This window comes from Nelumbo lutea, chromosome 1 (genome assembly GCF_056320005.1).
Source record: "Nelumbo lutea isolate HS-2025 chromosome 1, American lotus-T2T, whole genome shotgun sequence".
NCBI lineage: Eukaryota > Viridiplantae > Streptophyta > Magnoliopsida > Proteales > Nelumbonaceae > Nelumbo > Nelumbo lutea.
The window spans coordinates 165778389-165797968 of NC_142684.1; the positions used below are offsets into that span (position 1 = coordinate 165778389).

The window sequence follows — 19580 nt, forward strand, 5'->3', positions numbered from 1 at the left end:
TAATATGATTATTGTTAAACGGAATAACAAATTCATCGCATGATGGGAACTGGAGAATGGTCTCTATGTTCTACATCCTTCTCTGGAAACTAACCTAACCGAAACTACGTCGGTCAAAAATCCCAAGAAAAGGAATCGTGATACAGTTAATCCCACATGCCTCTGTCATTTCTGACTTGGCCATATCGGTGTTGACCGAATCACAAGACTGGTAAAGGATGGTCCTTTAGATTTTCTAACCATAGAAAATCTTCCCACTTGTGAACCTTGCCCTCAAGGTAAGATGATTAAGTGGCCATTTGACGGTAAGCCTGAAAGATTTGGAGGCACACTTGACCTAATACATACTGATGTATGTGGTCCCCTGAGTGTTAGGACACGGAATCAACACATGTATTTCATCACCTTTACATATGATTTTTCACGATATGGTACGTGTACCTAATGAGACACAAGTCTGAATCGTTTGAAAAGTTCAAAGAATTCAGACAGGAAGTCGAGAAATAGTTAGGGAGAAAAGTTAAGGCCCTTTGATCGGATCGAGTTGGCGAGTATCTCTCTGACGAATTCAGGAACTACTTAAAGGACAATGGGATAGTGTCACAACTAGCTCCTCCTGCTACACCTCAACTCAATGGTGTCTCAGAGAGGAGGAATAGGACTTTGTTGGACATGGTCCGGTCACTTCTCGTACACTCAGAATTATCCACATCCTTTTGAGGATATGCATTAGAGACTGCTATCTACGTGCTGAATCGGGTTCCAGCCAAAATAGTTCCAAAAACTCCATATGAACTATGGACCAGAAAGAAGCCAAGTGTAAGACACTTAAAGATTTGGGGTTTCCCTGCACACGTTAAAAGAACAAGTGTGGACAAGTTGGAATCCAAAACAGTCATTGCCTATTTATAGGCTACCCAAAGGATTCAGTGGGTTATCTATTCTATGACCCAAGTGAGCAGAAAGTGTTCTGTAGTCAAAATGCCCAATTCTTAGAATCCGAATACATCATGGATACTCACCGTCAGGAAATAGTTCTTGATGAGGACAGCCCAGGAGTAGTGGGAGATGTCCCACAAGTTACAGGTAGTGACCAACCTAGAAGGTCCACGCGGGTATCCAGACCACCAGTCCGATATGGTTATGACCAGGATAGTTACCTGGTGGAAACCTTGACTAGTGAAGAGGATCCCGTGACTTACACGGAAGCTATGTTAGACATAGACTCCCAGAAGTGGGTGGAGGCCATGAGAGCTGAAATGGACTCAATGGAGACCAATGGAGTCTGGACTCTAGTGGATCCGCCCCCTGGGGTAAAAGCAATTATTTGCAAATGGATCTACAAGAGGAAGAAGGGCCCCGATGGCAGGATTGAGACCTTTAAAGCTCGCTTGGTGGCGAAAGGGTATACTCAAAAAGAAGGCATCGACTATGAGGAAACCTTTTCGCCCGTGGCCATGCTTAAATCCATTAGGATCCAACTAGCTGTAGCAGCGTACCATGACTATGAGATTTGTCAAATGGATGTCAAAACCGCGTTCCTGAATGGAGATCTTAGTGAAGATATCTACAAGCAGCAGCCGCAAGGCTTCATCGCTGCTGGTCAGGAACACATGGTATGGAAACTCAATAGATCCATATACGGACTTAAGCAGGCTTCTTGAAGTTGGAACATCCATTTGATTCTGTCATCAAAATGTTTGACTTTGAGCAGAATCCGGATGAGCCCTGTGTTTACAGGAAGTCCAGTGGGGATAAGATTAATTTTTTGGTATTGTACGTGGACGATATCCTACTCATTGGGAATGATGTAGGAATGTTGACTTCGGTCAAGGTATGGCTATCACAGCAGTTCTCCATGAAAGATCTTGGAGAAGCTTCATATATACTGGGTCTTCGACTCTATAGAGATAGATCGAAGTGGATAATTGGATTATCCTAGGCTGCTTACATTGACAAAATTGTCAAAAGTACAGCATGGAAAACTCCAAGGAAGGAAATGTTCCTTTCAAACATGGAGTAACTCTCTCCAAGAAGATGTCTCCCAAGACTTATGAGGAGATCGAGGCCTTGAGAGATGTTCCCTATGCCTCAGCCGTAGGGAGCATCATGTATGACATGTTGTGCACTCGCCCAGACATAGCTCAAGCGGTGAGTGTGATAAGCATATTCCAGGCTAACCCAGGGTAGGAGCATTGGACTACTGTGAAGAACATACTCAAATACTTTCGAAGGACAAAAGTGTTTTGTTTGATATTCGATGGTAGTTCACTACAAGTTCTGGGGTATACCGATGCCGATTTCCAGTCGGATCCAGATGATAGAAAGTCTAAATCTGGGTATGTTTTCACGATAGGATCGTGTGTTGTTTGCTGGAAAAGCAGCAAACAGGGGTCCACTACAGACTCCACAACCGAGGCCGAGTACATTGCCGCAAGTGAAGCTGCCAAGGAAGCCATGTGGATGAAGAAATTCATACACGAATTGGGAGTGATTCCATCCAGCACATCACCCATCCCGTTGTTGTGTGACAACAATGGAGCGATCGCCCAGGCTAAAGAGCCTCGGGCCCACTTGAAGTCAAAGCCCATCGAGAGGAAGTACCATGTTCTACGGGAGATCATTGGTAGAGGGGACATCCTAATTCAGAAAGTAGCATCTGCGGATAATGTAGCAGACCCATTGACTAAGCCACTGACACAGAAGTTGTTTGAGAAACACGTGGAAAGTATGGGACTCCGGCTTGTACCAGATTGGACCTAAGTGCAAGTGGGAGTTGTTAGACAATCTTGTATACCCTTAGCTTCAATCGGATTTTATGTACTTTTGTTATTTAGTGGAAATAAATTAAAGTGCATGTTTGATTCATGTTGTTTGGTATAATTCTGTGTAAGACCCTAAAACTGGACACTTATAGAAACTTGTGTTAGTTTTAAATGTTCACGACCATTGGATAAGTCTAGGGAGATTTATCCTGCCAAGGCTGATACTGATGTGCCACCAAGTGTTGGGATGGCTTGTTTCAGCTATCAGGGTAAGACCCAAGGTGCAAGCAGTATGGGATTGCTGGAACCCTTGAACCGGACCAGATTTCCAATATTGCCCTAGACCTTGGAGACAGATGGGCAAAACTGGAAAGTTACACCTGACCCCTAGACTCGATTATGACACATCACTAGGTGTCGGAATGGGCTGTCTTTGATATGTCAATCAGTGAGATCCTTAGTGGGGGTCAAAACCTGGACATGTTGGGGGAGTCTGAGAATTCATCTAAGTGACTGGTCATAGTGACAGGATCAGCCCCCTTGTCGGACAATGGTAATGATCGGGAATGCACTCTCTCTAATGGAAACCAAACTGTCGGTAGTTTATTTCAACCGTTGGAATTTTGTTTTGCAAAATTAATATATTGAAGGGTTGAGAGATCCATCACATGGACGCCCAAAGATTGCGGAATAAGGGGCGAATTTAAAAATTTTTCTCTCCCTTCAACTGGGAATCACATTCCCTATTTAGAAAATCATATTTTCAAGGATAAATCTTGAACCTTTAACTGAACCAGATCTGAACCAAAAGGAATGGGAGAGAATGATACCTGATACGGAGAAGCAATATCTCCCAACGAAGGTGTTCACGCCCAAGGAAGGATCGAAAGACTGCTCCCACTGAAGATGGCGCAGTGCAGGACGGAGCAGAATCAGCAGTGTTCTTCCCCAAGAACTCTGTCCTTCGCAAGAAACAACAGGATAGAACGTGAGCACAGCTCCCTTTTCAATCCTTTCTCAAAGAATTGATGTCAAGATCCAATCTTGACTTCTCCCACAGCTGGAGATCAAACTGGCAAACAGGGCGGCAAGAGCAGGGAGGCGGCAAGAGAGTATTCGCAGGGTGCAGAATTCTCTCTTCTTGATTTCAGCACTAAAGAGGATCTGATGTGTTTCTTGGTCTCTCTCAAGGCTGCCGCCCCCTCCCTCCTTTTGTTAACTTGAAAAGATCAGCTCCTAATCCCATTAGGAGGTGCTTATCCAAATCATATTTTGATCAGCCTTCTCTTCTAATGATAAGGATAAACCCTTATCTTATCTGCATATTAGATTAGCTTTATCCTAATCTTATTAGGAGGTTTCTAGATCTGAATCACATTCAGATCAGGACTCTTTGAGTGGATAGGATTAAGACCTTATCCTAACTGCTAATCCATCTCAGAATTTGCCCCTTTAATTAACTAAATTAATAGCCCAGTTCGGAATGGGCTTTAGGCCCATTAAGCTTATGAGCTCACTTAACCTCCTAACTGCTGCCCAGTTGGGCTTCCTTGTATGGCGTGGGACCCAAGCATTGATCTACACATCAGCCACATGGGTTCAGCCCAGCCTTTGTTACAAGGCCTAGTCGAATACATTGTTAAAGACAGTGCACCCCCTGAAACCCATGAAATGGGCTCTATGGGCCCAACACTTACCCTAAGTGGTCCCTGTGCCAAGCCACCTTGTAACACCCATGGACTGTGGGTAGATGCAAGATTAGCCCATCATATCCTCAATTGTCTTACACTTAACCTCTCAGCCCATAATGATCATACACTGCCCGACAAGAGAGGACCTCTCCCTCGGCTGCATGGAACAGTGTTGCACTCTCCACTTATATGGATCCCGGGAATTAAAACCATTTGCAAACAATTTAGAAACCATAATGTATATACTTTTATATCTCATATAAAATATACTTCGCAAAAACAAATTTCAACGGTTGAAATCGGCTGCCGACAGTCTTGGTTTCCAACAGTGAGAGTGCATCCCCGATCATTACCTTTGTCCGACAAAGGGGCTGATCCTATCACTATGATCACCCACTCAGATGAATTCTCGGATTGTCCCAACATACCTAGGTTTTGACCCCCGCTAAGGATCGCACTGATTGGTACATCAAAGACAGCTCAATCTGACACCTAGTGCAGTATCATAATCGAGTCTAGGGGTCGGGTGTAACTTTTCAGTTTTTCCCATCAATCTCCAAGGTCCAGGGCAATACTTGAAATCTGGTCCAGTTCAAAGATTCAATTAATCCCACACTATATGTGCCTAGGGTCTCACCCCGGTAGCTGAGACAAGCCACCCCAACCGACTTGGTGGCACCACAATGTCAGCCTTGTCAGGATAGGTCTCCCCAGACCGACCCACTGGCTGTGAAGATTCTAAACTAACACGAGTCTCAATAAGTGTCCAGTTTAAGGGTAATACACAGAGACATACCAAGGGAACATGAATCAAATATGTACTTTTATTCATTTACAATAAACTCATAAAGTACATCAATTTTGATTGAAGCTAAGGGCATACAAAACTGTCTAACAGCTCCCACTTGCACTTAGGTCCAATCAGGTACTAGACGGAGTCCCATGCTTTCCACGTGTTTCTCAAACACTTTCTGTGTCAGTGGCTTAGTCATTGGGTCTACCACATTCTCCGCTGATGCTACATCTTGCTATCATCCTCCCGTAGGTCCAGTGTTGTCATACAACAATGGAATGGGTGATGTGCTGAATTCCAAATTCATGAATGAACACCTTCATTCATAAGGCAGCATCACTTACGGAAATGCACTCGGCTTGGGTTGTGGACTATTAATTTGCAACTTAGGACCCCTGTTTGTTGACACTTAGGAAACAACACACGATCCTATCGTGAAAATATATCCAGATGTAGACTTTCTATCATCTGGGTCTGACTGGAAATCGGCATCTGTATACCCTTGGATCTGTAGTGAGCTACCGTCGAATAGTAGACAAAACTCTTTTGTCCTTCGAAAGTACTTAAGTATGTTTTTCATAGCAGTCCAATGCTCTTGCCCTGGGTTGGCCTGAAATTTGCTTACTACACTCACTGCTTGAGCTATGTCAGGACGACTGCACAGCATGGCATACATGATGCTCCCTACGGCAGAGGCATAGGGAACGTCTTTCATGCCATCAATCTCCTCAGAAGTCTTGGGAGACATCTTCTTGGAGAGAGTGACTCCGTGCCTAAAAGGAACATTTCCTTTCTTGGAGTTTTCCATGCTGTATCTTTTGACTATTTTGTCAATGTAGGCAGATTGGGATAATCCTATTATCCGCTTCGATCTATCTCTATAGAGTCGAAGACCTAGTATATAGGAGGCTTCTCCAAGATCTTTCATGGAGAATTGCTATGATAACCATACTTTTACCGTAGTTAACATACCTACATCATTCCCAATGAGTAGAATGTCATCTACATACAGAACCAAAAAGGTAACCTTATCTCCACTGTACTTCCTGTAGACACAGGGTTCATCCGGATTCTGCTCGAAGTCAAACGATTTGACGGCAGAGTCAAAACGGATGTTCCAACTTCTAGAAGCTTGCTTAAGTCCATAGATGGATCTATTAAGTTTGCATACCATGTTTTCCTGACCTGCAGCAATGAAGCCTTGCGGCTGCTGCATATAGATATCTTCAGTAAGATTTCCATTCAGGAATGCAGTTTTGACATCCATTTTCCAAATCTCATAATCATAGTATGCTGCTACAGCTAGCAGGACCCTAATGGATTTAAGCATGGCCACAGGTGAAAAGGTTTCCTCATAATCGATACCCTCTTTCTGAGTGTACCCTTTCGCCACCAGACGAGCCTTGAAGGTCTCAACCTTACCATCGGGGCCCTTCTTCCTCCTGTAAATCCATTTGCATCTGATTGCTTTTACCCCGGAGGGCGGATCTACTAGAGTCCAGACTCCATTGGTCTCCATTGAGTCCATCTCTGCTCTCATGGCCTCCACCCACTTCTGAGAATCTATGTCCAACATAGCTTTCGTGTAAGTCACGGGATCCTCCTCACTAGTCAAGGTTTCCACCAGGTAACTATCCTGGTCATAACCATAACGGACTGGTGGCCTGGATACCCGAGTGGATCTTCTAGGTTGGTCACTACCTGGAACTTGTGGGACATCTCCCACTGCTCCTGAGCTCTCCTCATCAAGAACAACTTCCTGACGATGGGTGTCCAGGATATAGTCGGTTTCCAAGAATTGCGCATTACGACTGCGGAACACTTTATGCTCACTTGGGTCATAAAATAGGTAACCTACAGAGCCTTTAGGGTAGCCTACAAATAGGCAATGGCTAGTCTTGGATTCCAACTTGTCTACACTCGTTCTCTTAACGTGTGTTGGATAACCCCAAATCTTCAAGTGTCTGAAACTTGGTTTCTTTCCGGTCCAAAATTCATATGGAGTATTCAGAACCGATTTGGTTGGAACCCGATTCAGCACATAAATCGCAGTTTCTAATGCGTAACCCCAAAAGGATGTGGGTAACTCTGAGTGTATGAGAAGCGACCGGACCATATCCAATAAGTTCCTATTCCTCCTCTCCGAAACACCGTTAAGTTGTGGTGTAGCAGGAGGAGCTAATTGTGATACTATCCCATTGTCCTTTAAGTAGTCCCTAAATTCGTCAGAGAGATACTCGCCACCTCGATCTGATCGAAGGGCCTTAATTTCTCTCCCTAACTATTTCTCGACCTCTTGTCTAAACTCTTTGAACTTTTCAAAGGATTCAGACTTGTGTCTCATTAGGTACACGTAACCGTATCGTGAAAAATCATCTGTGAAGTTGATGAAATACACGTGTTGATTTCGTGTCCTAACACTCAGGGGACCACATACATCAGTATGTATTAGGTCAAGTGTGCCCGTAGATCTTTCAGGCTTACCGTTGAATGGCCGTTTCGTCATCTTGCCTTGTAGGCAATGCTCAGAAGTGGGAAGATCTTCTATAGTTAGAAAATCCAAAGGATCATCCTTTACCAACCTTGTGATTCGGTCAACACCGATGTGGCCAAGTCGATAATGCCACAGACATGTGGGATTAACTGTATCACGAGCTCTCTTCTTAGGGATTTCAGCCGACGTAATTTCGGTTATGTTAGTTTCTAGAGAAGGATGTAGAACATAGAGACCGTTCTCCAGTTCCCCATATGCGATGAATATGTTGTTTCTTTTAACAGTAATCATATTACTAAAGAAGACAGAATAACCATCTGCACACAGTTTTGAGACAGAAATCAAATTTCTCCTTAAATTTTGTACATAAAGACAGTCTTTCAGTACAATTATTCATTCTCTAAAAATTAATTCCACGGTTCCTATGGCCGCAGCTGCAACAGTTGCAGTAGTCCCCAAGAAGAGTGTGACTTCTCCTTCACTCAGCCTTCTGCTTACCTTGAACCCCTGCAGTGAGTTACAAGCATGAGTCGAAGCCCCGGAGTCAATACACCAGGAAGCAGAAGCTACCAACAAATTGGTTTCTATGACACAAGTTTTGAAGTTACCTTTCTTGGATTCCAGGTAGGCAGGACAATTCCTTTTCCAGTGACCGGTCTTCTTGTAGAAGTGACAGGCATCCGATGCTTTGTCTTTCTTCTGCTTCTTGCTCTTAGTGGCTTTCTTCTGAGGCTTCTTTGCCTTCCTCTTTCTCTTGCCTGTCTTGCCAGCTTCAACAAGCATGGCTACAGGCTCATTCTTTCTAATCAGTTCCTCAGCTCTTTGCAACATATTGCTGAGCTCTTGTAAACTAACATTCAGCTTGTTCATGTTATAGTTCATGATGAACGGATTAAAGGAAGGAGGCAAAGAGTTAAGGATAGCATCTTTCTGGGTAGCATGGTCCTGCCTAGATCCAAGAGCCTCTAGTTCGTTGATGTATCCCTTCATCCGAAGACAATGGTTGTGAACTTGTTGACCCTTGGACATTTGTGCGGTCATGAACTGTTTCAAGACCTTTTGTCGAGTAGAACGATTCTACTCTTCATACATTGTCCTGAGACTATCCAATATGTCTTTAGCAAGTTCGATCTGATCGAACTACCTCTGTATCGGGTTGTCTAAGGAGGCAATGATGTAACACCGGGCAAGGGAGTTTCTCTCCTCCCATTCTTGATAGTCTCTCCTTCGGGCCTCAGAAGCCCTATCACCCAGACGCTCCGGGGCAGGATTCTTTGCCACTTTGTCCAGCTTTTCAGAAGCTAGGACCAGCATAAGGTTCCTGTACCAATCAACATACTTTGGGCCCTTCAACTTGTTGTCATCAAGTAGTTTTGCAAAAGATCCGTTTGCCATTTTCTGATAAAAGAGCAAACATCAATCCACAACCTAATTTGATTCATGTTCATTTCATAGATATGAATTTTAATCTATGATCCATTTCCATTTATTCGTCTCTGAGATTTCCCTCCTCTCTTAGTGACGGATACTACGGATTGTCTCTAGAAATGTGAGAAATCACATAGGGTGCATGGAGCCAACTGTTTCAGCTGCATAACCCCACCACCTTTCTGTGAAGGATCACATCCACTCATCATATGAGTTTTCCCTTTGGCCTCTGTCAGACAAGGTTCAGAGCCATTTTCAGGTAAACCTTTCTGTCTAGTGAGTGCTTACCCATCATATTCATGAACACCAAGGTACCGTGAGAAAGTTCCCATTTTCTGGTGAAGCCCCTCCCACATCGGTCTATGACGCCCCTATCATCTTATGAAACAATCAAACAAGCCCAACAGCAAATGGATAGCCCATTTTCTGGTGCGTTTCCTCATTATTGAAGGACCCATCCTCATGCTAATGATGGAAGGCCTTTAGAGAGTTCATCATATGAATCTCCCTATCACACGCACTCATATTAGCTGGAGGGAACAAAATTATGCCCTAGTTTGATTTAGGTCAAACCAAAGTGGCTCCCACTGACTTTCATAAAGCCAGATTTCGGTGGGCCTTAAATCGGCTAGGGTTCTGCACGCAACCTCTTGATGAGGTGTGGGGCCCACCACTGAGGGAAGTCATCCAATGACCAAAAGGGACACCATGGCAATGATGTGCATTCAGCCATGGTGTGCGCAAGAGCCTCTGTCGAATGAGCATGGGCCAAGTACTTATGGCCCATGTACGTAGTACATCGCACATCCATACATCACATGCAGGGATAAATTGATCCAATCAATTATTTATCTATAAGGCCCGTTGGAATCCCGTTAAAATTCCATAATATTAACCATTAATATTATCTAGGTATATGGGCTGAGTTAGGGTTACCCAGTTCGGCCCATATAGCTTTATCCTTTGAAATGGGCTTTTGTAGTTTTAACTATTTAAAACTGGGCCTTTACAGGCTGGGCCGAATTAACCATTTAATTAAATATCAATCCTTAGGCCCATTAGTGGGAAATTAGGGCTGACATTCATCCTTGACTAAACCCTAGAATTGGTCCAAACAGTTTTGAACCAATCTTGGTTCGAATGGGTCTAGTGTTTGATTTTTAATTAAATCCTTAATTCAAGAAAATAATCTGAAATTAAATACTGATAAAAGGAAAAACAAGAATCAGTCAAACAGGGCTGTTCGCACAATCCTTCCTGCAAAACAGAGGTTAGATCACAGAATGCAGTTTCACAAACTACAAATCGCAGATAGCATTTCTCTTATCTACGAAATCTCCTTCTCTGCGCCGCCATCTTAGACCCAAAATAAAATAAATAGAAATCCTATTTCTATTAATAATTACATCAGATCGAATACCTATACATTGAGTCCAGAAAATAAAAAAAATTATTTACAGACCCAAAAAAAAGTCATGAATTGCAAAATCACAAATTCCCTGCACAAACCAAGAATTCGATCTCCTCTTATACGAACAGCCCATAAATCAAGAAAATTATAAAGAACAATTCTAAATAATAATCAAATTTATTTAAAATTAATTTCAGATTATTTGCCCAACTGTTTTGGGAACAAATTTCCCAAAACCAAATCTGCGCAAATTGGGTAGAACGCCTTCTCCCTAATTGCGCAGGTTCAGATCTGAAACAGAATGGTTCAAGATTTGAACCTGGCTCTGATACCACTAAAGGGTTGAGAGATCCATCACATGGATGCCCAAAGATTGCGGAATAAGGGGCGAATTTAAAAATTTTTCTCTCCCTTCATCTGGGAACCACATTCCCTATTTAGAAAATCATATTTTCAAGGATAAATCTTGAACCTTAAACTGAACCAAATCCAAAGACTGCTTCCACTGAAGATGGCGCAGTGCAGGATGGAATAGAATCAATAGTGTTCTTCCCCAAGAACTCTGTCCTTCGCAAGAAACAGCAAGATGGAACGTGAGCACAACTCCCTTTTCAATCCTTTCTCAAAGAATTGATGTCAAGATCCAATCTTGACTTCTCCCACAGCTGGAGATCGAACTGGCAAACAGGGCAGTAAGAGCAGGGAGGCGGCAAGAGAGTATTCGCAGGGTGCAGAATTCTCTCTTCTTGATTTCAACACTAAAGTGGATCTGATGTGTTTCTTGGTCTCTCTCAAGGCTGCCGCCCCCTCCTTCCTTATGTTAACTTGAAAAGATCAACTCCTAATCCCATTAGGAGGTGCTTATCCAAATCATATTTGGATCAGCCTTCTCTTCTAATGATAAGGATAAACCCTTATCTTATCTGTAGATTAGATTAGCTTTATCCTAATCTTATTAGGAGGTTTCTAGATCTGAATCACATTCAGATTTCGACTCTCTGAGTGGATAGGATTAAGACCCTATCCTAACTACTAATCCATCTCAGAATTCGCCCCTTTAATTAACTAAATTAATAGCCCAGATCGAAATAGGCTTTAGGCCCATTAAGCTTATGTGCTCACTTAACCTTCCTAACTACTGCCCAGTTGGACTTCCTTATATGGCGTGGGACCTAAGCATTGATCTACACATCAGCCACATGGGTTCGGCCCAGCCTTTGTTACAAGGCCTGGTCGAATACACTGTTAAACACAGTGCACCCCCTGAAACCCATCAAATGGACTCTATGGGCCCAACACTTACCCTAAGTGGTCCCTGGGCCAAGCCACCTTGTAACACCCAGGGACTGTGGGCAGATGCAAGATTTTCCCATCAGGTATTATCCTCAATGGTTTTACACTTAACCTCTCAGCCCATAATGATCATACACTGCCCGACAAGAGAGGACCTCTCCCTCGGCTGCACAGAACAGTGTTGCACTCTCCACTTATATGGATCCCGGGAATTAAAACCTTTTGCAAACATTTTAGAAACCATAATGTATATACTTTTATATCTCATATAAAATATACTTCGCAAAAACAAATTTCAACAGTTGAAATCGGCTGCCGGCAGTCTTGGTTTCCAACAGTGAGAGTGCATCCCCGATCATTACCTTTGTCCGACAAAGGGGCTGATCCTGTCACTATGATCACCTACTCAGATGAATTCTCGGATTGTCCCAACATACCCAGGTTTTGACCCCCATTAAGGATCTCACTGAATGGTACATCAAAGACACCCCGATCCGACACCTAGTGCAATATCATAATCGAGTCTAGGGGTCGGGTGTAACTTTTCAGTTTTGCCCATCAATCTCCAAGGTCCAGGGCAATACTGGAAATCTGGTCCAATTCAAAGATTCAATTAATCCCACACTGTATGTGCCTAGGGTCTCACCCCAGTAGCTGAGACAAGCCACCCCAACCGACTTGGTGGCACCACAGTGTCAGCCTTGCCAGGATATGTCTCCCCAGGCCAACCCACTGGCTATAAACATTCTAAACTAACACGAGTCTCAATAAGTGTCCAGTTTAAGGGTAATACACAGAAACATACCAAGGGAACATGAATCAAATATGTACTTTTATTCATTTACAATAAACTCATAAAGTACATCAATTTTGATTGAAGCTAAGGGCATACAAAACTGTCTAACATATATATATATATATATATATATATATATATATATATATGTTTGTATGTATATGTATAGTTTCAAAAGATTTGCAAAGGGTTTTAATTCCCGAGATCCATATGAGTAGAGAGTGCAGCACTATTCCTTGCAGCCGAGGGAGAGGTCTTCTTTTGTCGGGCAGTGCTTGATCATTAAGGGCTGAGAGGTTAAGTGTAAGACCATTTAGGATAGTACCTGATGGGCTAATCTTGCACCTGCCCACAATCCTTGGGTTTTTATAAGATGGCTTGGCCCAGGGACCACTTAATGTAAGTGTTGGGCCCATAGGGTCCATGTGATGGGCTCAAGGGGGTCATTGAGTCTTTTAGTGAATTCGGTTGGGCCTTGTAATAAAGGCTAGGCCGAACCCATGTGGCTGGTGTGTAGATCAATGCTTGGGTCCTACGCCATACAAAGAAGCCCAACTGGGCAGCAGATTGGAAACTGGTTAAACACTAGACACTTAATGGGCCAAAAGCCCATTTCGAACTGGGCTGATATGATCACCTGTTCATGGGGTGAATCTGAGATTAATGTTAGTAAAAGGATTGGGGTCTTTAACCTTATCCACTCTAAGAGACCAAATTCAAATTAGATTTGAATCTGGTAACCTCTTGATAAGATCAGGAGTTAACTAACTTAATCTGTAGATAGGATTAAGATTAACCCCTATCCAAATACTGATTTGGATTGGGATAACTCCCAAAATATTGGGAGGTTTCTTAATGAAGAAGAAAGAGGAGAAAACCCTAGAAGAAATATTAGATTTCGAACTAGGGGTTTGAGTAAGCAAGAAACACATCCTGCATTTTTGAGATCAGATCTCTCACAGACTCCAGAGAGAAGAGATAGTTCCGCCCTCTTCGTCCCTGTTGGAAGATTGGATCTTTGCAGCAACAGGAAGTCAAGAAATTAGTTCTTGACAACAGTTTTGCAAGAAAGACAAAAGGATTCTGTGTTCAAGGTTTCCAGAGGATTCTTGTGAAGAATTTAGTGTGTAGGCCGCACCCTTTTGGTTCCGTTCCATCCACAGCTGTGTCATTTTTAACAAGAGCGGATCTTGGTTTTTTCTTTGGGCATGAACACCAACTTTGGGAGATATTATTTCTCCGGATCAGGTATAATCTTTCTTGCTTCTTTTTGTTCATATATGGTTTGATTATGGTTCAAGTAGAATCCTTGAATAATGTATTCTAAATTTAGGGAATATGATTCCTAGTTGGAAGAAGGTAGGAAATTTTTTGAAATTCGCCCACCCATTCTGCACCCTTCATGGCGTCCATTAGATGAATCCTACCATTCTTTCAGGCTGACACTGGTGTGCTGCCATCTGTTGGAGTGTCTTGTCTCAGCCGCCAGGGTGAGACCCAAGGCACATGCAGTGTAGGATTACTTGAACCCTTGAATCGGACCAGATTTTCAGTATTGCCTTGGACCTTGGAGATCGATAGGCAAAACTGAAAAGTTACACCTGACCCCTAGACCTGATTATGGTACTGCACTAGGTGTCGGATTAGGTTGTCTTTGATATGCCAATCAGTGAGATCCTAGCGGGGGTCAAAACCTGAGTATGTTGAGACAATTTGAGAATTCATCTGAGTGGATGATCATAGTGACGGGATCAGCCCCTTTGTCGGACAAAGGTAATGATCGGGAATGCACTCTCTCTGATGGAAACCAAACTATCGGCAGTTGATTTCAATCGTTGGAATTTTGTTTTGCAAAATTTATATATAATATATATTTAAGTATGGTTTCAAAATGTTTGCAAATGGTTTTAATTCTCGGGATCCATGTGAGTAGAGAGTGCAGCACTGTTCCTTGTAGCCAAGGGAGAGGTCCTCTCTTGTCGGGCAGTGCTTGATCATTATGGGCTGAGAGGTTAAGTGTAAGGCCATTTGGGATAATACCTAATGGGCTAATCCTGCACCTGCCCACAGTCCCTGGGTTTTTATAAGATGGCTTGGCCCAGGGACCACTTAGTGTAAGTGTTGGGCCCATAGGGTCCATATGATGGCCTCAAGGGGTTCATTGGGCTCACCAGTGAATTCGGCTAGGCCTTGTAACAGAGGTTGGGCCGAGCCCATGTGGCTAGTGTGTAGATCAATGCTTGGGTCCCACACTATACAAAGAAGCCCAACTGGGCAGTAGTTCGGGAGACTTTTGAGCACATAACCTTATTGGGCCTAAAGCCCATTTCTAACTGGGCTGATTTGATCAGTCATTATTAAGGGGTGGATCTGAGATTAGGATGAGCCCAAAAGCTCATCTATTCTGCAGATAGGATTAAGAAGAGTCCTAATCCAAATACAGATTTGGATGAGGGCAACTCCTGGTATGATCAGGAAATCTTTTCTTAATCAATAAGCAACTGGAGGAAACCCTAATTTTTGAATAACAAGAATTCAAACCCTAAGGAGGAAGGACACACCCTGTAGTTTTGTGAGATAGGATCTCAGAAACCCTAGAGAAGAAAAGCAATTCACCACCTTCTTCTCTAGTTTCCCCCTGTTGCATCCACCACCATTTGTCACAGTTTGTTTTCTCTGTTAGAGAAAGATCAAGAAAAGTTCTTGATATCAGCCAAAGGCTGATTCGGTTTGGTGCTCATTGTCTTCCAAAGGATTCTTATGAAGGATTCAATATGTAGGACGCACCCTGCTGGTTCTGTTCCACAGTTGCTGTGTCATCTTCAGTAGGTGCAGATCTTGGTTCCTTCTTTGGGCGTGAACACCAACTTTGGGAGATATTGTTTCTCTGGATCAGGTATAATTACTCCCATCACTTTTGGTTCAGATCTGGTTCGGTTCTGGTTCAAGTAGGATCCTTGAATCTTGATTCTAAAATCAGGGAATGCGATTCCCAGTTGAAAGGTAGGTAGAAAATTTTTGAAATTCGCCCACCCATTCCATAACTATTTTGGCCTCCATACGACGGATTCTACCATTCCTTTCAGTCCTCATGGGCAGTGGGCTGTAACAAGTTATCATAATAACCTGCTTCAGCTGGTTCGGGAAGAGTACAAATACAAAAAATAAAATAAAATAAAGAAAGGTGGATATTGATTTTGAGTTTGAACCGCCATTGAACCGGCTAGTTTATACAACCATCTAAGGTTCAGTTCATCCTATAGACTGACCATTTTCTACTAGCTGGGCCAGGTTTAAATTAAATCAGGCCCATCCCTAAGTATTGAATTAATGTTCAAGCCTGTACCAAACCTGAGGTCAACTCTGATTTGTCCAATTTGGGCCCATCTTGCATTGTAATTTGATGTATTTGAGAGCCGACTGAGTTTGAATTAATCAATTAGTCCATACGGCTCAGTTTGGAAGGTGTATAAATACGAATATTTACAGTGCAAATATATACAAAATAATAAAAAAAATAAGGTTTTGCACTCTACAAATTTGCATTTGTAGTACTCCTTCCAAACTGAGCCTACGGAAATTGACATAAGTGGATGTTTTTATGTATACATAGTTCAACAGTTAAATGGTTCAACAACAACCATTTGAGTTATTGGATTGTTGACCAAATTAATAGTTTTATTTAATAAAGATATGGTTTGAGATTAACCCAAAACAGAATTATAATAATTGGGTGATAATTTTAATGCATGGTCCGACCAACATGTGGGTCTACAGCGGGTTAGAAACAATGGCTAACACCCTAACCGAAGGGTTATTTAATGCTGCTGATCAAGTTAATTAAATTAAACCTTGTTCTAGTAAACAGATGTTGTCCCTTGAGCTCTCTCTTCAGGAAGCAGGGGGAGTACATCGATTGCCTATTGTACCCCGTGGCAAGGTCCATCCCAAGGGAGGGACCGGTACCTACAAAGTTCTCTCTCCATGGGGGGGGGGGAGACTGGCGGGCATTCTGGTGAGCTTGGTGCTGATTCCGGTTCCAGATTTGCCCTTGATGATGATTTATCAATTGGCTTGGTTGCAGTGGTGGAAACTATTGTTGATATTGTTGATAAAAATAGTACTGCTGAAACTGCTTGGTTGCAGGGGGAATCATGGATGGCACCGAGAACATGGCATCCACCTAGGGGAGCGGGACAGTCATCTATTGGGTAATATGTGGTAAGGATAGTGATGGGACCCGGGAGGTGGTTAGGGGGATGGTGAACTGGCCGATAGTCACCGAGGATCCTTGGGGAGCGACTATTTGCTGCTCTTGCCCCCCAGTAATGTTCATGTCATTCTTCCTGTTGTGGTTGGATGATGCCATTGAGGTTGAAACTGGGTCTGAGATTGTAAGTGGGATTGGGTTGACCTTTCAATCTTCTCCCATAGACGGCGCCAACTGACAATGCGCAATCTAGAAGCTCCTAGCTGGAGGTATTGCTTGGACATACTCGCGTGATGAACTGGAACAAACTGCAAAATAGGGATCAGAGGGACCGGGGTGGATGACCCGGGGAGGTCGCTCCGATGCTTAAGTCAGTATTCTTGTAGTGGTTGCAAGCTAAAGAGCTTAAATCTAAGTAATTGCACGTACTTGGACCCTAGAGGGATTGATGCCCTTATATAGCTGAGCTATCATGGATCTCCCGAAATGGTTCTGGGATCTGTGGCCTGAGTGGATGGGAACCATTTCCGCTTTAGTTGGGGAGTAACATATCAGTCAATGAAGTTTATCGTCACCGGCCGATCCGGGCAGGGAGAGGATAAGTCCTAACCGTTACGCGACATGATCCCGTGTTATTCAGAGTCTACTAGGAAGCTTTTGGAATTGATTACATGTCACTCCGGTTCCTGGGCCCTGAACTTGATTAGGTGCCGAGGTGATTCTATGTCGAGCTGACCTTATGCCAAGGTGAATTTATGCCGAGGTGGCGTTATGCTGTCATTCTATAAACTATTGACTAGGCTCCCCTTGCTAAGTTGTCATTCTACGGGCAGATTGCGTCTACGTGACCTTTACTTACTAGGTCATGCCAAATTACCCCTCATCAATAATAATAATAATAATAATAATAATAATAATAATAATAATAGTAATAAGGGTAAATTACAAGGACCCCTGTACTATGGGGTTTGTGACAAAGACCCCCTTGTACTATGACCATGAGACAAAGACATCCTTCTGTTAGCCTTGCGCTGAAATCCGCTATTATAATATTTTTTTATTCCCCATACTACCCTTGTAATAAATATTTAGAAAAAAACACAGTTCATCTTCCCCGACCTCACAACGAACAGCAGCAGCGGTAGATGTTGCAGTGGTGGCGAACTTCCGAAGTCCTCCCTCTCTCTCTCTCTCTCTCTCCCCCGATCTCTCTTCCTCCCTAACCATCAACTTACCGTGCTTTCCTATCGCCTCTAATGCACGGGCACCAATATTCTTACAATAGCTTAGGTCCAAGAACGAGATGGTAGACAGCCTCCCTACTACCTGTTCCACCATTAATCACTTATTTCACTCATCGGCAGCTGCAAAGTCTGATGGGATGCATAACTTGCAAAACAAATAAGAATAAACCCCAACTCAAGAAATCGTCTAGTAGAACAAAGAACCACAATGAAAAAGCGCTATAAATATCATCTAAAATCTGTCTGTGACTATGAGTTGCAATGAGGCTATTTAAGTTTTGCATAAGGTAGGAATTAGGATCTAAATGGTGAATGGACAGAGGTGGTCTTTTTACTGGTCTGCAATGAAGGAGAGAAGAGGCTCATTGGGAAGGCCAGATACACAGAGTTTGCGTAGGGAACCGCAGCCTCTTGTGATGAGCATTTTAAGCATTCGATCTAGCTGCTTACGCTGGCACTGGAGGCTCCACTCCTTAATGTCAATCTCTTGCCAGCAATAGGGACCCATTACTGCTCTGTTCGAAGATTTGCAGGCCCTCGGAATCACTGTAAGAATTTCCTGAAAGGAAGGAATTTTTAAAATTAGCCCGAGAGCATCGGGTATTAGTTCACCCCAGCAATGGAACTCACTTCCCTCCTCCATCTAAATTTCCTTCAAAACAAAGGCGAAACAAAGAAGATCTCTCAGCTATTCTTCATTAATCACAGGAAGACAAATAGAAATAAAGAATTCACATGTAGGACACTACGAAGAAAGCCCTTTTACACAACCAATAGAAAACCAATGGGGAAATGTCAAGAAATCATGACCCAAATGCAAGACCCAAGGCGAAAGTGAAAGATCTACCATCATCAGTAGCAGCAGTATACATCCGATATATAGATAAAGAGATTTTCATCTCAAAAGAACAGGAATCACCCACGTATTCCAAATGCAAAGGATAGACAAAAAAAAGAAAAAGAGAAAGAGAAAGAGAGAGATTCAAGCATACATGGTGCATGAAATAGAAGTGAAGATTAAAAAATTACAGAAGATGATGGGTAACAAAAACCAGGCCGCGATAAGAAAAGACAAAAGAAATCTAAGAAAAGTGAAAGGGAGTAAGAAACACTAAAACCCTTATTCTTCCCCTTCTTGTTCTAGGTCACAATTAATACATTGTACAAGAGAAAGGGGAAGGGGAAGAAGTGAGACTGGGAGAGAGAAAGAGAGGTAGGACTTCGGAAGTCCACCACCGCTCCAACATCTACTGTAGTTGTTGTTCGCGTATTGTGAGGTCGGGGAAGACGAACAGTGTTTTTCTCCGAATATTTCTTACAAAGGTAGTATGTGAATTAAAAGATATTATAGCAGTGAATTAAAAAATATAATAATAATAATAATTGTTATTTGCTATAAACAATTTAAGTTTATTTTTAATCATATTATTACTTTTATTAATTTTTAATTTCTAT

At 42.7% G+C, this 19580-nt stretch overlaps 1 pseudogene; it reads right to left on the reverse strand.

Moving 5' to 3' along the window:
* Nucleotides 1-15206: 15206 nt before the first annotated feature.
* LOC148878940 (F-box protein FBW2 pseudogene) lies at nucleotides 15207-18768 on the reverse strand (annotated as a pseudogene).
* Nucleotides 18769-19580: the final 812 nt, after the last annotated feature.